Genomic DNA, 22,404 nt, shown 5'->3' with positions numbered 1-22,404 from the left:
GAAGACGCAAAAGCAGTTGTAAATGTAACTAGCTTTAGGATCAGCCGTTATAAGTGCTTGATAATTAACATCAGGCAAACCTACTTTTACATTCTTAAACATCAGAAAATAAATGAAATTTACCTAGAAGAGATAAGAAATCATATCACGGCTTAATTATGCTGTATGCATATGCACTGTAACTTCGCGCGTTCTAACCTGTATCTTCGAATAACGTATGACCATCTCTATGAAAATTTACATTCAGGACTGACACATCGAAATTTATCGAACGATAAAAACTAATAAACATACCGTGTCGAGAATGGCCGTGGTCAGGCCGGATCCAGTCACCAGCTAAAAGCACAATCCGCAGCTACGTGTCTCCGCGGGATGTTCACAACACTTTTCGAACGCAGCTCGACCAGCGGTACTATTCGAGCGGCTCGATTCGCCACGACTTCGAAAACAGATGAATCTCGCTGTACGTATCGTAGATCTTCTTGGAAACGGTCTCACTGATCACTGAGAATTGCACAGTTTAAAACGGAAGTGGCGCGAAATGCTCGTAACGGAATTCACCACTGCAGCTTAGCTGCAAATCGATCTAAAACGAAGATTGCCTCCTGTGTTGCAAATCGGCACAGGGAAAATCGACAACCACGAAACGACAACGACGACGACAATGACGATGAACGATTCGTCGTTCACGGAAACACGAACGAGACCCGTGGTCTGCGATCGAAGACGAGATTCGACGGAACGTGATAGAATGACCGCGTCGCGAGAACAACGTCGCTCTCTACCATCGGCAACGACTATTTCGGTATTTTCGGGCGGGCGAGTCTCGTATACTGTGTTTATCGGTCGTTATCGCGGCAAGCTGACCAAGGAAAACGAGAAGAGGACAATTGAACGTGAGCGTCGGTGAAGAGGAAAGAAACACGTGCAACTCGAAAACAGGGGTGCAGTGACGCGTCACTGCTGCGGTGCGCGGCGCCCGATTGACCATCAGAGTCTGCCTTCCTTCATGCGAAGATCCCTGCCGCACGATTTCGGCACCCCCACCCCTCACGCTCAACACACTCCCAACCGTACGATCTCCCTCTCTATCGGGCTGTCTTCTCTTTCCTTCTTCGTTTCTCTTTCTAACAGCAGGCTCAGCTAGCCCGACGAGGTTCCTGCGCTGCCGGGCAAAGTCGCCGAAGCCGAGGTGGCTGCGAGACCGACCAGCGTCCCGTTTCGCCTGAGCGTGTCTATGGGTGGAGCTAGCGACACGCTGGCGTGGTCGTGTCTCGTTTTCTCGTACATCCGACATTCCCCGTTTGCACCGATGCCGTTACAGTGGGGGAAATCGAACAAGCAACATCGTGCGACGTCGCAACGTTCTCGAGCCTTCACCAGCCAGTATTCGTGCCACAGAGCCACTTTCAACGACGAGGATGTTGGAAATGGGCGGCGCTTCGTGGAGGTGGCGCCCTTTGTCGTTGGACCGCGCCACAGGACGCCATTGTCTGTTTGGCGGCGCAGCACCGCGCGGCGTGCGCGACGCACGTCGACGCCCGGCGTCGCGACGCCACTCTTGCACGCAACGCCGTCGCGGCCGTCGTCATCTTCCTGCCTCTTTTCTCTCTGCCTTCAGCTAGCCGCCCGAATTTCTGCGCCGAGAGGTAAGTCGACGATCCGTACGTATGCGCGTGTGTTTGTGCGTCGTTTACATGTTAGTCCTATACAGGTATGTGTGCATATGTGTGAGTTGTGTACGCGCACGGACGTGAGGATGCGTGAACGAGATTCTCGTATGAACGTGTGTCGCAATTTGCTACTTTATTGCTCCTTTTCCTCCACCCTTCTTTTTTTCTCGTGTCTCTTTCCTGCCATACATTTTCTTGTCTGTATAACCGTCTTGTACTGTTTACCGCGTCTTCCAACATAGACAAACATTATTCTTTATGTACACCACTTTTTACAAATATTCGTTACACATTGTTTCTTTTATACATTGCACGAATACATGTGAACTAGGGTTTTTTAACGTAAAGGCAACGTGAGGAAGTTTCTTAAACTGGAACTGGTGTCATTCGGAAGTATACGAGATTGAACAATGTCAGTCTTCGACTGCCACCTATGCACACATGCTTGTACTCACAAGTTTCCTACCTACCTTTAATTCCCTACTTCGTGGAATACTGCGTTACAGTTAACCCATTCCACCAATCGTCCATCAACCATCAATATGTGTATTTTACGCATCCGTATATCAAAGAAAAACATTTTAATTTCCTACATACGTACATTGCATTGCTTTCTTTTATCTTAAACAGTTTCTCTGTATGACAATAATTATTCTGTACTACTGATACTTTGTATAAATCGTCTAATCTATGTAAGTACTTACTGTATCATCCACACTGTATATACTTAATTACATAAGACGTGAACTTCAGATCGTGTCACAAGAAGGCAGCACACACGCGAAATAATTGTTCGGACACGTTCGATCGTATCGCGAAGTCGACATCGTTTTGCCCTAGAACAGGTGACTCCAATTACGGTCCAATTACCTGTGCGTTTAATTCTCGTCCGACGCGACGGTTGAGGCGTTAATTCGAGAGCGTGTACTTCGCGAAAAAAAGGACAAAAGAAAAGAAAAAGAAGCAAGAGAGAGAATCGTTACCAATGACAAGCAACGTGTTAACACCCATACCAAGTATAATGGATCACGACAGAGTGTCGCACATGCATTTCGGATATAAATCTCCAACGATTGTTCCTTCCATTCGGCGACGTACTCGACGCATGAAAAGAGAAAGAGAAAAAACAGACGACTCCTATGGTCGTTAATTATTTTCGAGCGCGAGAGATGCATTCTCGTGCGTGTCCCGATTTTTCCTACCAATCATCGTTTCTCGTTTCGACGTTATTCAATGCCGGATGAATGGCCGATTTAATATTAATTATTGTTTATAATGAACAGCATTTTTTCGTGTCACCTCCTCCATCTTCGTTAGTCTGTTGATCTAATTGAGTATTTATAATTGTTTACGTTTCGAGCATGACTATGCTTCTTTCTGCGTTCATCGGATGATAGATATTAAAGTATTCTAATTATAGAGAAAGGATAATATAATAAGATATACTGTATTATGCGTATACTGTTATTTCTATTATCTGATAACCACGGAATAATATTGTAGTAAAATTTAATGACAAAGTGAAAATACATATGTACTATGTATATAGGTAACTAGTATAGTGGTATGCAGACAGATTTTTCACTTTATATTCGAAAAGATATATTTCAAGAAACTTTAATTTATATCATATGTCTATGTAACAATACTTTATTTATTGTACTATTTTCTTATATCCAATACTATTCAAATTATTATTATTATCATCCCAATATTAGTTAACATTCTTCCAGATGTTGTTCTTGAAATATGTACGTATAAAGTGAGAAATCTATCTAACCAGAAAATTTTACACACCATTGTATATGTCGTTACGAAAATAAAAATTTAGCAAGGAAAGAAAGCGACAATCTTACAGCAGCTTCTAGAACGACACGAGAACAATGTATTCGCAACAAACAGTTTCCACTTCGTTAGTACGAACCTTTCTTTCACGTGCTAAAGAGCAGCACGGTATACGGCCGCGACATCGTCTCATGTTTTTTCCTTAAACAGTCGGAGTTTAGCTAAAAAGACAGCAACCTGCACTCGGTCGATTTTGCCTACACGTGAGTGGTCATACACCGCCCGAACTTTCCGAGGGAAGAACACCGAAGATACACCGCCAAGGACGGCCGATCTCACTAGCGACGCTACTTAATACGTGTACTCGACCGAGTGTGCAATTAATCACCGATCCGTGGGTAATTGGTGCCGGGGCACGGGAATCGATCAGGCCGGAGCATCGACGTGTGCACGGGCCATTCAACGAAAGTTCCGTCACACTATGTCCTGTCCTCCGAGACATCCGGTTGAAAGTGTTTCGTTCAGAGGCTACTGTTGAAAAAAAGGGACCGGCAAGTTCGAAAAATAGACGAGGATGTGGCGTTTATACTCTCTGTCCAATGAGAAATCCAATGAGTTAGAAGAGGGAAATAAGATCACGTATCATAACCTGAACGAAACTAGGATCAATTCTCAATTTTGGTATTTTACTTAGATAGTTACCTCTTCAAACATTAACCTTTTCAGCTTTAGCAACTCAGTTTAAATATTGTAAAGATTATAATTCATTATATAATAATTGTAAAACAATTGTTGGGATATCGTGTAATCGGTTATGCTTATCTCTTATCAATTGGACTCGTTGGACAGAATAAGAACCTGAAAAATGTAACATAAAGTATAAATTAGAATTAAGCTTAGAATTGAAGTTAATTTTATATATAAAAAAAATAAATAAATTGTAATTGCAGAACTAAAAAGGGAATAAATGAACTACCTTCGAATTATTCGATACTAATCCTTCGATCTCATCCATAGATTATCAACAACAGTTATCAACGATACGTTTCGGAAAACTATTTCACGACTTCCTTAGCATAGAGAAATATTTTCCCAGAAACTTTCAACAATAAAATTATTCAAGCAGAAAAATCTGCTTGCAAGCAAAATTCTCGTATCATCTCACTGATCAAATTGTACCTGGCTCGATTACGTACATAGACGGTCTTCTCAGATGAAAGGAGGAAACAGAGTACGAAAAGAGAGAGGAGAAGAGGAAAAGAGAGGAAGATGGACGATTACCAGATATGTAACTAGATTAAAGTAGAACGGGTAGATGGGTAGCGGATAGATACCTATGTATATAATTATGTCTCGACGCTTGAGTGACACTTCTCATTTATTTCGGTCGTTGATCCCACAACTGAGCACCCTCTTTACGCGTGGCTCCCGATTAAAATGCTCCGCGAATACAAGCATGGATCAGACGATTCAAACGATACTTCCGCCTGTACTTCTTCCTCTGAATTGTTTGTAACCGTCTCTATATCAACACAGATACAAAGAACCCCATAATCATCTTCTTTCATTTCTTTTTGCCTCTTCTCTTACAGTTAATTTGTTTCCTAGAAATATTATCCGGAGTCTTTGAAAATGCACTTTGCCTTTTTAACGGTATACCCATCTTAAGCAAAGTATTTACCATTTGATTCGAAAGATTCCTGTCAACAGGTTGTGAGCTTCTAAGCTTTATCCTATGGGTTTGGGTCCTGAATCTTTAAGAATGCTAAATGGACATTACCCGCACCGGTTGGCTAGAAAAGTGGGTTTCGTTGGAAAATTGGTTAAGTGAGTGAAAAATGACCGGCATAATCCGTATAACAAAATTCTATTCTTACATTTTGGTTTTGTAATATGTAATCGATATAAGACATATTTGCATATTGTTCTTTTTGCATTCGTGCGGTGCTCGACTCACTGATAGATGTTGTTCATGTAAATATCATTTAAGTTTGGCCGAATTTTTATGTGTCACACTGACAATATGGAAAACAATTTAGTTTTAGAAAATATCAAAAATGTAGTCTTAATATTAAAGTACGTCACAGTAATAACGAGGAAATCGCTTGATCCCTTGATATTCTTCCTTCTTTCTCGATAAATTTTCTATCAAAGATGCAAAGCTTCGTTCAAATTGAACTATATAATGGAACAAAGATCAATAGCATTTGTATCGGTAGGATTAGGTGGCTTCCGTGAAACGTGGGACAGTCATATCGTTGTCAGAATTTCGACGCGGCTCTTTCGTCACGCCCCTCGTGTACCGTTCAGCTTATCCAGCGCGTACAATTGGATTTATCAAGTTAAAGTTGAAATCGACGGGTGCCATGCGTTCCTGTTGCAAACGACGACGACACGTACCGTTGGGACGTCGACTGATGCTCGTGAAACGTGTATGTCAAACATCGGCCGTATCGGATAGTTTTGCTGCGGAAATTCCACTTGGCTTCTGACTGAAAGTTTATCTCAAAAGTGTGCCAAATCGATGTTCCATGGGTCAGTTGTCTGTAACGCTTCTCGATTATTGCGTTTACTTCTGTTTACCACTATTCATTATCTCTTTGACAGAGAAGTTTTTCATAGATGTAATCATTGTTCCTCTGCATTTTTGCGAAGTTTAGAATACTTTGAAAAGTTGAACGACGTCTACTATAAATTGTCTACTATAAATAATTATTAAAATGTAATTTTTTAAGATACCGATTTTTATATATATTTTTACACATTTCGCATGAGAAACTATTTGGTGGAATGTGAAAAACATTTAAGATAACATTCTATCACATTATATACATGTGACCCTTTATATACATTACATCCATTATATACATATATATCCTTTACTTTTCTACAAAATAAAAATCATAAATCACTATATAGTAGTTCATCTTTAAATATTTCCACCTAATAATCTTGGTCGTACGACATCAATCTAAAAAATGGGAAAAATATCATCTAACCATATCTAGCAAATAATAATTTCTAATCTCCTTCTTTTATAGGCCATATTTCGTCGTCAACGCCACACCGTATCTTCGCCATATTGGCATACGAATTGTCGCATTTGCAAATCTCTGGCGGCCGTGTATCGAGTTTTTCAATAAACCGCGAGTCTCGTGGCTCACATTATATATCCGGCGAAATCGGATGGCCGGAGGTCGGAAATGGACAATCTATTGTTTACGCGGATAATCTTATTAATGGTACGTTAATCCCTGTGTCCAGCGGTGTTCAAACAGCCGCGTTGCAGTTCGTTAACTTAATGGTTATTATTAGAATGAAACGCGGCTCGCTCGCGGCCCGACGCAATCCGGATAAGCCGAAAGGCAATAAAGAGAGAATTGTAAATGCTTCGGTTGAAAATGCTGCCAACAATACGAGGGCAGGGACTGGCAACGAGCTTTTCCATTCGCGTTAATCGTTCAAATAATACCCGTGGAATATGAAATTCACCTAGTCGGAAATGCTGATACCCGCCGAGAGTCAAGTTTTCATTCATGACAGCGAGACCGTGCAATGGATCCCCGGAAAAAATATTTTCCAACATCCGTTTTCTACGAGAACCGCCTGCTTTAAATGGCAGCCTCATTTCCTAATTATTAGGCTAATCTCACGGCACGTGAATTCGACACAACAACGTGGCAAATCCTGCGAGAAATATGATCCAGTGGCTGGATCGTGGTTCGCTGCATATACTTCCGGTGAGGACACCGGAAGTTCTCAGTGTCACGGATAGCTGAATATATGGTGGCTTTGCCTGTTGTTTAGTGAATATTTTTGCATGCATCCAAAATCATGTCATACAGACATGTCATTACAGATATCGGCGAAAGAAGTGCAAAGAATAAACTACTTTGTACTACTTTGTGTACTACTTTTTGTACCTTGATCGAATGGATCAGATAGCAACATATAAGATAAGATAAATTTCTTAAGAAAATATAGGGCACATTTTATTTTGAGAGCTTTGACCCATAGTAACTTCGCCCGAAAGAAACATAGTATATAAATATTTCGCCTAATCTCTCAGTGGTTACATAGCGGGATAAAAATGGGCCCACTCGGCGACCAAAAAATGTATCAGGTTACCGAAAGACGAGTTTCGAGAAGGGAATCGATGGTAACTGACGAGGACATTTCGAATGAGAGGAAGAAGATGATCAGATGATTCGCCTTTCTATACTGTAATCTCAATTATTGGCACAATATAAAAACGTATAAATAGTTACAGGTTAATCGGATAATCAAATTTCTCATGCTTCGTACAAATATCATGACTTATTACATATAACATATTATATGTAGTATACTATAGTTTGTATTACACATTAGTATATTTTTAAGCTATAAAATTACAAACCTTTTTTAAACCAATTCCTTAAGATTATTTTTGTTTAATTTATATCGTTTACCTAGCATCTTGATCCTTAAAATGGTAAGTTCAGAAGTACAATCTAATCAAGCACTAAACTCGTTGATACATAAAGAATATATTAGGTCATCCCATAAGTTCGTTCCGTTTTTCGAGCGGTTATATATGTTAAGATTCTTTACATACCTTTCAGTTTTATGAAAAAATGTAATCCCCCTCTCGTTGTACAATTTCTTCCCATTTTTCAAGTGCATCGGTCCCTTATCGCCGTATGTTTATAAATCGACACATGAAATGTATACACAAAAGTCGGCACGAACTTATGGCATGACCTAATATTATGAAATGTATTTAGAATATTAATTTTGTTTACATGATATCACTTGGAAGAAAGATAAATATTCGGACGATTGAAAATTCGAATAAGCAATGCTTGGTCTACTTGTACGTATTGGGTTAGGCGAATTCGCTGTTATACACATAGGCCGATTTAGCGAAGACGGGAACACAAGGCGCGGCATCGAAACGGCAAGTGCATTTCGCGGCAAACGAGCCTCCCGACATCTCGGTGTAATCAGACACCGATGCTGGGGAGTGCTGCAAATGTAATTGAAAACATTCGTGGTGCCTCTGATCCATGCCGCTCCCTTCTCGTTTTTTCTCGTTCTTTCGCCGCGGCGTACGCGCCTCCCCTCTGTCCCGTAATTAAAAGTCGTTTCCCCGTGATTTCTATCCCGTCCCGTTCCCGTTTCGCGTTTTACCTGTGAAACGTTCCTACTACCTGTTCCTCGTCCCAAACGCTCGTTCTCAATGCTCTTTTCACGATTGTGTTACGGCTTTGTGAAAACGCCAACTCGTTATACGTTCTATCCCTTTTTTTAATCAGTGGTAATACTGGCAGAAGATGGGATTCGTCGTTGAGAAGTCGCAGAAAATTGTTTTATCGAATTTTCCTTTTTACACGTGTAGCATGTTAAAGAAAGTTAATGGCGTTTTTACATACAGTTTGGTAGTATGGCTTTGTGGATTAACGAGCTACTTAATGTCGATGATAACCGGCTGAGTCTCGAGCAAAAAAAATGTCAAATAATACCGACGTATCGATAGAGGAAACATCGTCATGACATTTGTGGTCTGAATATTTTCACATTTTCTAGTAGCTTCAAAAATTTACGAATTTCCTTACTACGAATAAAGGAAACTTCTACGAACGAGACTACATCTTCATTTAATAAAATATTTAATAGTTAGTCGTCTATATATTTCTAACATAATAAATAAATGAATTACATCGTCACATGTAACTAAAAATATTGGGTCGTAACTACAGATATAAACTAGACGAAAAATCTGTATCCGGAATAACCACATAATCTAGCAAAAACATAGGAGGAACGATCTACTCGATAAATCTTGTAAGCTTCAAACACTTGCCAAACGCTAAATAGCCATCCACCGCAGTCTGCTTAAACGAAACAACAATAATACAAAAGGCGTATCATTGGTACCTCCACTGTGCGCGACACAATACACTGGGTACGCGCGTATCCGTGAAATCGTGTAACTTTTCAGAAACGGCTGTAGACCGTGCTCTCGGAGAGGAGCGCGATAATGCGTTTCCAAGTAGCCGAAAGTAGGTGTAAATACGGGCGAATGATTTTTTTTCCCTCGGCAATGGAATATTAGGTGAAAGGAGCCGACGAAGGCGGTTCCCTTTATTGCGAATATTCTCAATGGAAGAAGCTTTTTTTTCACAAACCCCCTTTGGTGTTTCGTTGTATACCGACGTGTACACACGTGAACGATCGAAGTGAAAGAGGAAAAGAGAAAAGAGAAAAAAAAGGTAGAGAAGAACGAGGAGAGAGGAGAGGAGAAAGGAGAGATCTCAAAAGGTATACGCAGAGTACCGCCTCTGATGAATGCCGCAACCAGTGGCCACCATGTTTTCCCTTCACTGGTCCGCCCTACTACGAAACATCCCCCTGCGCATCCCCCTGGCCGATTTTCCAACCCCTCGCCAAACCGCGATTGAACCCTTGTACACGTTGGTATGCGCATCAGAGGAATACATTTTGCAGACAGGCGGCGATGCACGAACCGGAGAGCGCAATATCGATAATAATTACGCTGCTGGTGGCGTTTGCCGAATAACTAACCGGACCAGCTTGTTGAACATCCTACACGCGTAATGGAACCCGAGGAGTCAACATGGAAGGGTTATCCCTTGGCATTAGGCTTTCTTGAATATTTGCTTTTTTTTCTTCACTTTTGTATGTCGCACTTTGTTTTTATATTATATGTTGTGTATCGCTGTATTTCCAAAACTTTGAAGCTTTAGTGATTTTCGAGATCTATGTATTTAAACATGTTTGAGGTTTGCAATTAATTTCAACATTCAAGGAAACGTTATTGAAATATTTTGATGAGTAATATATACAAATGTTAACATTAGACAAATATCGGACAAAATAGGCATCCACTAAATCAATCTAATCAAATCCTCAGTACATAGTACTCACCAACGTCAACCAAATCATCTTATTCGTCAATACAACCTTTTAAAACTAATAAAATAACGGCTTCACTCTTCAATATATACTGCGTGTGCACACGAACATATATGTACTTTGTAGGATAGAAAAGAAGCAAGCGGCAAAAAGAAAAGAATCGGGCAAGGAAAAAGAGGAAACCAAAGTTCGGATCAAAGCCACATAACATACATATTAACCAAAGTCTGGCGGTCCGTTTGCAACGCGAAGCGTGCGCCGTGCGTTTGAGGAAGCGCGGAACGAGGAAGAGAAGCCGCGAGTAGAAGAGAACCGCCTTCAAAGAAAAAAAAAAAGAAAAAAAAAAGAAAAAAGGAAAAGAAAAAGCGACCGATAAACAAACCGTGGCGTTCGGATCGCGGGCGCTTTAATCTTTCTTTCGAGGCATCATCGGCCGCCTTTTGCGGCGTTCGATGAAAAGGAGGAACGGGCTGGGCTTTCTGCCCTCTACATCTCTTGCCCCAAAATCCCCTCCAAGTCCCTTTCCACTCATTATGGCAACATGCGGTAAGTATACTGGTGTTTAAGTCTCGCCGGTACCCTTCGAACTAAGGGTAGTTGCAACGAGGGTACGCCGTTCAGTTATATGTATAAGTATATCGGTGCCCTGTAAAAAGTGCCATAGGATGGATACCATAGGCTGAAAACATGGTTCAGAAGCGTGCGCCAGCGTTTGAAGGCCAGAGAGACAAGGACAGGATTGCAAGAGCATCCCTTATTCTGTGGCGGCTCGTTGTACGGCTCGACGCATTCGAATGCTCTCACTCCCCTGATCCTGGGGATTCCAGGTGGTTTCTGACCCCCTCTTCTCCCCTTTGCGCGCTGTACGCCCTCTCGAAAATTAGGTAGCCTGGATCCGATGCACACAGCTGCGATCCGTAACAGCGTCGAGGAACCAGGAGGATGCTGCTCGCGGATATCTGCCGCGATTCTTTTTACTTTCTTCCTTTCTTCCTTTTTCGAGACGATTTAGACGGCGCTGTGTTATTTCGTGCGTTTGATGTTTGGCGCCGGATACCGATTGGGCTGCATAAGTTGCGGATGTATTCATAGAAAAAGTAGGAGTTTGTTTAGGATGTAAGCAGGAATACTAGTAGATCGAAATGCAATCTGAGCTTGATTACATAGGTTTTCTATTAACATTATTACCAATATTACCATTCTATTGCCATGTTATTGATTACATGGTTAACGGTAAAAAGTTTGATGAGTTTTCTGTTGAACAGCTTATACATCGATATAAAACATCGTCTCTTCGATTGGATTACTATTCTGACATCTTTAAATTCGTATTATCCGTCATTTAAGAGTAACTTATCGTATTCGATGTTACAAAGGCGTAATTCTCACATTGATCAATAAAAGCGCGATTTCTTAAAATTTTTCTTCTGTAAATCACATTTTTAGAAAACAGCAAAAACCAAATGAAGGCGCAAGAATTATTCTACACCCTGTGTACTCTGTGTGTTCAAAATTTATTCCACATCCTCTCATCAGTATACGTATCTGACGAAACACACAGTGAGCGAGGCTAAGAAAACTTAGGAAACACCCTATTACCCACAAATATCAGCCATTGTCGCGACCAGTGGAGAATCAAACCAGGTAACTCGGGATCCTGGACGACCTAGCTGTCCAGGTAGGAAAAAAAGCCGGTGTCGGTCCGCGCCGCCCAGAGATAATCCGCGTAGCGACGGTGGTGGGACTTACTTGCCCCATCCCCTCCGTGTGGAGCGGCGCGCTGCGATGTCCAACCCCTATAAGAGGCAACGATACCACGGCTGAAAAGCCGCTGCGAATAACGTGCTTACGCGTGATCATCCGACCGCGATCCTCAATGCCCGTGACAGATCAAGCTGCGCGCGCTTCTTCCTCTCTTTCTCTCCTAGCGAACAATCGTCGTGTTTGCCGACACAATTTCCACGGATTAAAATCGTGAGAGCAAGAAGAGCCGGCTAGAGGTTAAGATCCTTTCTTCGTACGTTTCCACGTGGACGCCGCCGTGTGCATCGTGACGGGAATTTTTCTGATCGCCTCGCCGAAGTTTGACTATTCTGAACTTTCTGAGCTTTCTCGAGAAAAAAAGAATGAGGTGATATTGAGCAAATTCGTGCAACTAGAGGTGTATGCTTACACATACATTAAGGAAAGGTAAGTTTGGAATATATAGAAGATTCCTTTGGATGCGTAGATGCGTAGTCCATCGGCGTGGGCTGGTTATTTATCTGCAAAAGAATATCATATTACATTCTTTCAAAATTGTTGCCATTTTCTCTATGACGCGCCATTCACAAATAATTTTCTATATATTTTCTACATATATACTTTTAATGTTTCCAAATGCATAGAGAATTATACCTTAAAGCTACCTTACATCATCTCTTTAGACTTAATACTTAATACCATCACTTTTTACGTTGCCTTACCTTCTTATCTCAACAAAAAAAAAAAAACCAAGACCATCCACAATTCTCTTTTCTTTACCATTTCACCAGCTTCGCCGTCATCCTATCTACCGGGGTAGTCTACACGAAAAGAAGAAAACAAAAAAGCACACGCACGTCGCCTTTAGAAATTCTGAAAAGTCGAGGGATCTCGGCGTTGACCACGATCGAGAGAGTCAAAGGCGTATTCGATCCTTCGTGGACGGTTGACGGGGTAACAGCGGACACATTCGATATCAGGGTCCTGATGAAGGCTTCTCGGATGTCGTGTCAGGCACTCTTGGAACCGAGAAGGGAAGAGAGGCAGGAATAAAATAGAAAGGGAGCTGCAGAGGAGGCCACATTCCTAGACGGCTTACCGATCGGTTATCGCGGCGGCCATCGCTCGTCTTCTCATATCCAAAGGTGGCGGATTTGTTTCTTCCTCTTATCCGACCCTTAAGCAGAGGCTTTCGCGCGGGGGTGGCGGTGGCCGCTGGTTACAAAGGCACCCTAGGGACGCAACAACGGTATCATCTTCAGGGGAACGTAAAGCTACCGAATTTTCGAATCGTTCGAACGTGTCGCTCCGGATTTTTTCCAGACCGATGGCCACGTCCCATGGATATGAAGCTGTCTCGCGTTCTATTGTTTGAAGGCTCGCGCTGCCTTTGGATCCTTCCTTTGCCTCGTCCGATATGCTAAAAAGACAATGCGATCGAATTAATTGAAGAAGACGCTCGGAGAGAGCGGTTACGTTTCGGGGGCGGAGTAAATGTTTCGTTCCTGTTTCAAATTTCATCGGTACAATGACGATAATTGTGCCTTGTTGCAGGGCTGATAAAATTTTTAACAATTTTCAATGGTACATAGATTTTTGAATGGTAAGCGTGGAAATAGTTTTGTGAATCTCTGTGTGTCTCAAAAAATGATCTTCTTGTTAAAGGTGCTTTTACGTATCTTTCACGTATCCTTCTCATATCACTTTTACAGTGCTTGTGTTATGTAAACGACCGGCAAGAGAGAAGTCAAATCGCGAATATTTATGAAGCGACGATTACAACGAATAATAGCGAAACGAATCGAGAGGACAGTCCCCCAAATATCGTGTCCCCTTTTTGCCATTATAGGGAACCACCCATGCATGTGGTATTATCATACAAATATAATCCCTGTACGCCCTTACGCGAAATAATATTTGCCCCGATTGTCGTACGACCAATTATCTTAACTTACGCGATATGTCAAGCCCTATATATACGCATCTACGTGTGTACACGCTTCTATGCGCATATTGCGTGTATGTAAAAGAGTTTCACATACTCTTTACATCCTTCAACGTTGTTGACATAGCGAAATAAATAGCAATGACGGCTTTTTACAGTTTTGATTGTATTGTTAAATAAAAGAATTAAAGATTCTTTTTATTATCGACTATATAACTAGCATCAAGCTAATACTTAAACTGTAATGCTTAACTCTGCCACGTTTCTCAAATTTCCTTCTCGTTTCAATAAATAACAGTAAACCCTTAACGTTTAAACAAAAACTTGATAATAAAATTGAAAGGAAAAGTCGACGATGATTCTTTCGTATTTTCTCGATCTTACGAAAGTGTTTGACAAAAGACAGAGGAAGAAGATATAGAAGAAACACGATTGACAATAGTCAAAAGGATGTAGCATGTTGCTTGAACTTAAGATATTGTTTAGCAAAGAAAATATAGGAAAAGCACGGTTGAAAATGATCGAGAGGTTTTGGCATGGTTAAGACGCGAGAATGTACGAGGCGCTATAAAACGCAGCTCGAGAACAGAAGGAATCTGTTGGAGAAGGATCATTGAGGGGGCACGTATAGGGAACACGATAACAACAGCGGACCATTCTCGGTTTCCCAACTCTTGGGAAACAGTTGGCTCCCTGATTGGTCATCTGTGTGTGATCGAGCACGTTACACATCGACGTGGAGTCGCACAACGACACGCGTTCTCCGTTTCTCTGTCCACGGGTTCCGCGCTGGCAAACGATCCGTGAAAATCTTCTAAATCAATTTCTGCGCCGGCATTTATCGAGTCGCGTCCCTCAATCTCGCTGGATTTAGGATGAAAACGAATGACCTTCGACGGCCAGGATCGATAGACGCTTCTACGCGGATATCAGGCTCGTGCATTTGTCTCGATAGGAGGGAAAACGTCGATCCGAACTCGACTCGACTATCCTAAAACCTCGACCATCCCCTTCGTTCCTTATGCCCTCGTGGTTTAACATCCTTAACCGTAATTTTCTTGATTGCCCCTCTGCGTTATCGCACGACCACGATTGTAACGTCGTAATATTTCACGAATGAAAACCCGATAATGGTATTGCCAGGTATTCCATTCTCGTAAGTTGAATTTGGAGTTTGCTAAATTTTGAGGTAGATGAAGAAATGTATTGCATACGTTTAACATGCTTATGGTTGATTGCACTCCTTTATATTTCCTTACGATTTTAGTTATACTGTTGATCGAATCATCCCTCAGTTAGACATTTCTAAAATGATAACTACTTCATACTATTTCAAATATTCAAATCTTTAGATTAAAAATTGTTTAAATAGTTCAAATGGAACAAACTCTCGCCATAAATACGATAAAGTCTCGGTTACCCGAGTTCCGTTTAACCGAAGTTTCGTATTATCCGAGGTGCTTTGAACCTTACCATAACTTCATCTTTTTCAAATTTCAATTTTAACTCGTATAGTACGAAAGTGTTAATAGTTATGCACATCGTAAAAGCAGCGAATCAATCCTTCAAACGATTAAACACTGAATTATACCTAAATAAGAGCACAATATTAAATTAGCAATATGTTTTCTATGATCTTATTATACGATCTATGTTACGTTAATAGAACTTTTTATTATCCGAATTTTCGATTATCCAAAGTAGATCCGATCCACATCACGTCGGTTAGTCGAGATTCTACTGTACATAAGTGTGTACTCTAACCAATTGGAAGACATCCTTAAAGTTCCTCGCTATACCTTATCGCGATCTTTCCATACCGTATAAGAACGCTCAAGACAGAGAAAAAGCTACTAATAGCCCCATCACCTCGTGCACTCATCCCAGACCCAATGATCCACATCACAGCGAGCGTGGTTCCCTTCGTTTTAAGCGCTGCCAAAAGAACGTCCAATCGAGATTTAATTAAGAATTCTTCAAACTAGACAGCGTACGATGGTTTCGCGCGGCTCGCTCTGATATATCTAAAGTCTAAAGAATCAACGTCGCTGCCAGAAACGTAACATCGAAACAAGACGCGGCGCAGCATAGAATCAAAGAGGTACGACAAGAGGAAGACGTTTGGAGGTTCGCGTTTTGGGCCGGTAGCACGAACAAGGTAGCTTGGTTCGTTCTCGGCATCAGGCAAAGCATTCCTTGTGTCAGAACTTCACGACGATCCACCACTGTTAAAGAGAGAATCGAGCAGACGAGAGAAAGAAAGAAAGGTCAGCGGGATACTTCGACGAGGGGCTACTGGTTTCTCCGCGTGGACCTCTAAAACTTCTCCCGTGATTCGTTCCTTCGTCAAAAAAGTCACTGCGTGCTCCCGTACGCTCGTAACGCGTCACAGCGTGAGTTTCATCCGCTTCTATCCACCACGTCCGTACGAATTTCAGCGGCATTTCGTCGGGTCCCGTATGAAAATCTAGTATAAGGAAAGAGAGAGAAAGAAGCAGTATGGAACGCGGTAAGGCGACCGACCAGGTCGGTGGAACGATCTGAATTTTAAATCGTAGGACGAGAGACCCCGAAACAACATGGAATCTGCGAACGATCTTCCAGATCGTATTGATCGATTTGATTCATTGAGAGGGCCTTTGATGTTACAGATTTGGTAGAGCGGTGCTGATAGATTGGGAGGTTCGAATTTCTAGCAGAAAATCGATCTTTGATTGTGTGGTGAAATAGCCATATACGATAGTCGCAAGTGTATTTTGTGATAAATTAGTTGTTGTCTGGCGTTTTGGACGTAATTTCTTGATAAAGCGTTTTAGTTGAATTACAACAAAACTGAGTTACGAAGAATTTTAGTATATAAATCTAACGTTATCGAAGCACTACATCATTGGGTTCTCTTTTCGTTAAAACTAAAAATCTAACATCACGGAACTTATCAAGAAACAATTTATTGATAAGAAATAAGAGACCATCTCATTTTCCAGCATCGCGAACATGCACACGACCGTTTTTCGTCAATATGTGGTGTGAACACGGCATAAAAGGCACTGGCTGGCACGCAGAACCCAGTAAGGGAGCAGCTCTTCCCAGCTATACGGTCGCGTCCGTCGAATATGACAACAAGATCGGTCAGACCAGTGACAGGGGTGCGTTCGTACGCGCGTGTGTTGCGTTCGAGGCGCAGGAAGGGCGAAAGACGCGGAGACGAGCCAGCCTCGTGCGAAAGAAAGAGAAAACTGAGCGGACATGGACAGACGGACCACCCCGTTTGCCGGCGATCATGTCCCGATCACGTAAACTAGCCGCCCCCTCATCCATCATGCCTTCGTCGTACATTGTCATGTGTGACCAGATCGATCTCTTTTTTCTTCCTGTACCTTCCTCCTCGTCCTCTTCGTTCGAGACGCACCGGTTTTCCTCTTGCGTGTTCTCCATCTTGTTCCGCCAAAGGCGTCTTTCGCGGGCCCAACGTTTCGTTGCAAATTGGCAGGGAAAAATAAACCGCGAGAACGCTCGAGGCCGACGTAAATGTACCGAACAGGGGTGGTCAAGGTCTCAAGATCCATAATTAGAGTCAATATCTCCGGTTGTTCGTGATACTGCTTTAGATCGTTTGCACGTTGCTTGGATTAGAGAAGATTCTTTTGTACGAGTATCATTGACGAGAGAATATTTGGTTTGTATACAGTAGACTGCAGATGTTTATTAGATGATGATTTGTCATTTGGACTGTCACTCCCTCGGAATAGTTATAATTTCTTCATTTAGGAATCTTCTATTTTTCTGCGTGTCGTTCCATCTTTGTACAGGATGAAAAGACTAAAACCTATCTAACTGAAATTGATTTGTCTTTGATCATTTTTAATCTCATAATTGTAGAAGTTTCTTGTTAAGGGCCAATCCCCTAAAATCTGTCTGGAGTATCTGTACATTAAAAAAATATAGTAAAACAATTGTACATCTGGATGAATACAGATTTTATTGATAATTGTTACCGATGTGTATAAGTACTAACGATTTAATGATACATTTCGTTCAAGACGAATAATCCACCGAGATAATTTATAATTGTATCATGCACCATGTCCTAGTCTGTTTTAGATTGCACGGTCTGCTCACCCCAGGCTGGACAGTACATAGCTAATTGCTGATTGATCGTTTCTGAATAACGCAATTAATTGAACAAGAATCTTGTTGCTTGTACAAGAACACGAAGAATTAAAACATAACCTGAATTCCTACTTTCTGTTTTTCTTGCTGGCATGTCCATATTTTTTCATGTGACAATCTCGTTACCCATTATTTAACTCTGAATAATTAAATTTATCCCACCGAAGCTCTCCTCACAGTCTATAGTTTCAAAATACTCTCTGACATTGTTATAACACTTTGCAAAGATTAGTAAAATAGTAATAAAATTCAACTCATCAAAGTCACAGATCTAAACTAAACCTGAAAAAAGCACAGCATACATAACTTTGTCATCAAAATTTCATTCGTAAAATTAAGATAAGTAACACCTACCAAAAGAAAGATCCCAAGATAACTGACCCTAACCTGTTCACCAACAGTTTGACCATAACTTAAGAATTATTTACACAAGTTCAAGAATCCCTTTTAGAAATCTGTAAATCTTGTAGGAAGGCTGAACAGAGAGATATAGAGTGGAAGTACCGATGCAGCGGTCGATCACACAAAGGGTGAGAAACGAAGGGCAGAAAACGAATAAAGGAGACTCCCGACTACGGCACGTGCGAGGGCTGCGAACCGCAAAAGAGGCGGCTTATATTATTATAACCGTGGGCAGGTGGGCGAGGCACTCTATTGGCAGTGCTAACGAGGGATCGGTAATTATTACCCACGACTTAACTCTTAGCTGCTCGTGCAAAGACCTTTATTGTAATCGCTCACCCTTCGTCCATTCTTCTTCAAACCCGAATCTAGTTTGCGGGAATCCTATAACATGACTGTGGCTAAGGAATTAATACGCATTTACTGATAGAACTCCGACACGTTCCTCGTATTTTCACAACTACTTTCCCAAGTTCTGTACAGGTATCAAGAATAGGGATTAAACTTTATTGTTTAAGATAATTGAATACTAATAATTGGATCTATTAGTACCATCTTTTGGTAAAAATTATCACAAATGGCTCTTCAAAGTGGTTGTGAAGATTTTAAGATTTTGAGATTCGATAAAAATAAACGTTAAGTAATATGGCATAACTTAGTATAATTTTGCGATGATAAAGATAACAATATCTCTTCAGATCTTGTTTAAATGTATGGATAGATATTGTATGTATACATTTATTCCAAGAATATTCCTTGAAAGATGGAATCTACTATTATTATGATAATAATTTATATAACAGAAGAGAGGAAATAATAAACGTTATTTAGATGTACTTATATAAAAGAATATTTACATTCATGAAGTATAGAATATTTATATTCACAATATTTATATAATTATGAACGTACACATATGTGTATTCATAATTAAATATATACATATGTATATGTACGTCTATTGTTTATTGAGAACGATCATGTAACACTGGATTTCGTGAATGTGTTAAGGTTCATCGCATGGTAAGTTTGCGAGCAACCGGGTCGAACATCGTATCAGATGATTTTCACGTTTTGATGGAGTTGTTGACCCTTGTAAAGGTATCTGCGTGCCGCCACGATTATACACTTTCAGCGCGTTAGTGTGAATGTACGACTACCTGTCCGGTCAAGGTGGACGATCCATCATCGTGTCAACGGAGCGTTACACTATACGACCAGGAATTTCTAACATTCCCCCTCGTGTACGTATTCGTCCTCTATCGGGTTTGAACGATTTTTTTTTTTTTTTTTACCGGGCCAGATAAAGAATAGCAAAATAAGAAGGGTGCAATCTTATCGCGAACACGAGGATTAAAGGAAAAAAAATAATATAAAATTGAAAGTGAAATCGTAAGAAGCACGAATATCGTTGAAACTTGTTTCATTCGTGCGCAGAAAAACGAAAGATATACGGTTGACAAAGAGATAATGAGTCGTCATGACACGAGTGATGAAAGATGTTGTTGAGATTTCGCATCTACATAATTTTTATTTTTTAAACTAACGATGTAAAGTCAATTACTTTTGACAGATCAAAGAATAATATTCTTAACTAAATATTCATGAAACAAACAACTTAATTCTCAAACTTCACCACGCAAGATTTCCAACGGTACTTCATTCCACAAACTGAAAAATCTCATGCAACGAAAGCATCTTTCAATTTTTGGTTACCGCTGAAACCCAAAAGGATAATCGCTTGTTTGTTACTTCCCTAAGAACAAGCCTTCTGTTCTTGCTGAGGAGCCAAGTTGCTCTGTCGAATTAACGTAAATCCGTTTTAAATAATAAATCTTCCGTTAAGTGTAATGAATCCGTGAAAAACGAAGGTGGCTGAGAAGTAAAGGGTGTTAGGTTACGAGGCGTCTTTTGTAAAGGTTAGGACGACTAGTGGCGATAAACGCTGCCGGTGGTACAGAGGCAGCTGTAAAATAGACCAAGACTTTAGAACGATACTCGCTGCTTGCTGTTTAGCCTCGTTATTAACCAGGACTTGGATATTTGGATACCCTTAATCTCTTTTCTACGGTTCTACCGAGCCTAACCTGCCTGACTGAACAGTGACAAATAATATCAAGTTGCCTACTGCGATGCCAGCGCTACTCTGGACTTGCTATCTGATTTTAAAAGACACGTCACCGAAGATGATCCTCCGTTGACAAAAGGTGTCGAGACCGAACCTGGATCGTTGTCCGGAATTTTTCCCGAAATTGCCAGCGCCGTTTTACCGGGTAAGCCGGGCAGGACCATTTTTCTGCTGCTTGTTTGCGTGCGTTAGGTTAGACCTAGTAACGACATAAAGGTTTCCTATAACACGAACGTTTTCATGAAGATAGATTTTTATATTGTTACGTTCTTTTTTTTGAGAAACATAGATTTGTGTGAAATTTGTTTAGAGAAATAGTAACTATCATATTAATTATTGTATATGAATCAGGAGCATTACTGTTTAGAAGTTAATTTTATTCTGTAATCGTAGATAATACTATTTACACTTGCAAAGAATTAAAGCAATAAATTCATTACACAGTCCTTCGATTTGAAGGTTTTCCGCTGAGAAAAATTTAATAAAACTGATTTTAATTTCAGATGCAATTGACACACGTGATAAAATAAATGATTGATCGAGTGCTTGCGTAAATATTGTGAAGGATAATAGAGATATAAGGAAAGAGGAGTTATACAAGCTGTCTCACACAAACACGTGAAAATATCACGTTTTAATGAAACTATAAACTACAAATATAATTTTCCGCTATTAATCATCATACCATAACTGTTGCTCGATGCTATGAGGCAAGAGAATAAAATCGTTTAAAACAAGATTCGTATCGACGAAAGTGGAAACCGCGGCAAAGAAACGGTAGAAATCAAGGTAAAAGACGATCGCCATTCGCTTTCGTATACTCCCTTCCCCTCATTACTCACAATCAGTCGAACGTCTGCGCGGTTATGCATACGAAATACATAGCTGCGTATATCCTTATCCAGGCCAAGTTCATCAACTGGGAGAAAGAACACTGAACACCTAACAAGACCAAGAAAAAGAACGAAACGCAGAAGGAAAGACAGAAAGAAAAAAACATATACGCACACGGCAGCATCGTCGAGATCCTTCACGAGTCAGTTCGATGAGGAGAATGGCAGAGAAACGATACGCGATGAAGATAGACGAATACAGAGGAATCACGAAGGGAAAAGAGAAAGGAGGAGCCAGTTCAACGAGTTCTAAGGCGGTGGCGGCCTTAAAAAGATGTCGAACGCTTTGATGTTTGCCGCACGTCATCTTGTGCGCTACCTCTGCGCGCTGATCCACGCTACAACCAACGACTAGCGAGGGATTGCCGAAAGATCGCGATCAAGAGGGTAGAATCGCGTGCAGGTACCCTTTAGTCTTCGCAGTTTGCACGAATTCGCATCACCTTGATGGTTCACTCGTATATACTCTTTTTAAAGACGCGTCTTGTCGACGAATAGTTCATGAACACTGTTTGCAAATAGATGCTCGCAAACATTTATATTTATATATATATATATATGTAAACTCCCTAGAGTTCATGTAGAATAGGGATTCTTTTTGTTTTACGGACGACCATTTTAAGAAGCACGTTTTTCCCGAACGGACGGACAGAGAGTTACATTAGAGACAGACAAGGTTACAGAATAGTTATTTAAGATTTTAAAGACTGAAGAAGAAAGATCGGTAGCTCAGGACGTTGAAAATCG

At 40.9% G+C, this 22,404-nt stretch overlaps 1 protein-coding gene and 1 long non-coding RNA gene across 6 annotated transcripts in view; one reads left to right on the top strand and one right to left on the bottom strand.

Moving 5' to 3' along the window:
* The window catches only part of LOC126915836 (paired box protein Pax-6), a 58,279-nt gene extending 57,283 nt beyond the window's left edge, over positions 1-996 (bottom strand). For 2 of the 4 annotated variants that reach the window (XM_050720935.1, XM_050720937.1), the window contains exon 1: positions 295-994. The gene's annotated coding sequence lies outside the window, so the exon portion shown is untranslated. Of the gene's footprint in view, positions 1-294 lie in introns of all 4 variants that reach the window. The other 2 variants (XM_050720936.1, XM_050720938.1) reach the window with 2 other exon arrangements.
* Positions 997-1,176: 180 nt separating this feature from the next.
* On the top strand, positions 1,177-22,260 carry LOC126915860 (uncharacterized). 2 transcript variants are annotated; one of them, XR_007710360.1, is made up of 6 exons: positions 1,177-1,649; positions 6,500-6,700; positions 6,774-12,566; positions 18,705-20,909; positions 21,268-21,553; positions 21,670-22,260. It is a non-coding gene; the product is annotated as an uncharacterized LOC126915860 (long non-coding RNA). The 2 variants fall into 2 exon arrangements; XR_007710359.1 differs by having other exon boundaries at positions 6,500-12,566.
* Positions 22,261-22,404: the final 144 nt, after the last annotated feature.

Source organism: Bombus affinis, chromosome 4, assembly GCF_024516045.1.
Source record: "Bombus affinis isolate iyBomAffi1 chromosome 4, iyBomAffi1.2, whole genome shotgun sequence".
In the NCBI taxonomy this organism is placed as follows: Eukaryota; Metazoa; Arthropoda; class Insecta; order Hymenoptera; family Apidae; genus Bombus; species Bombus affinis.
Note: the sequence above shows the minus strand (reverse complement) of the source record. Positions and strands in the feature narration are given on the sequence as shown.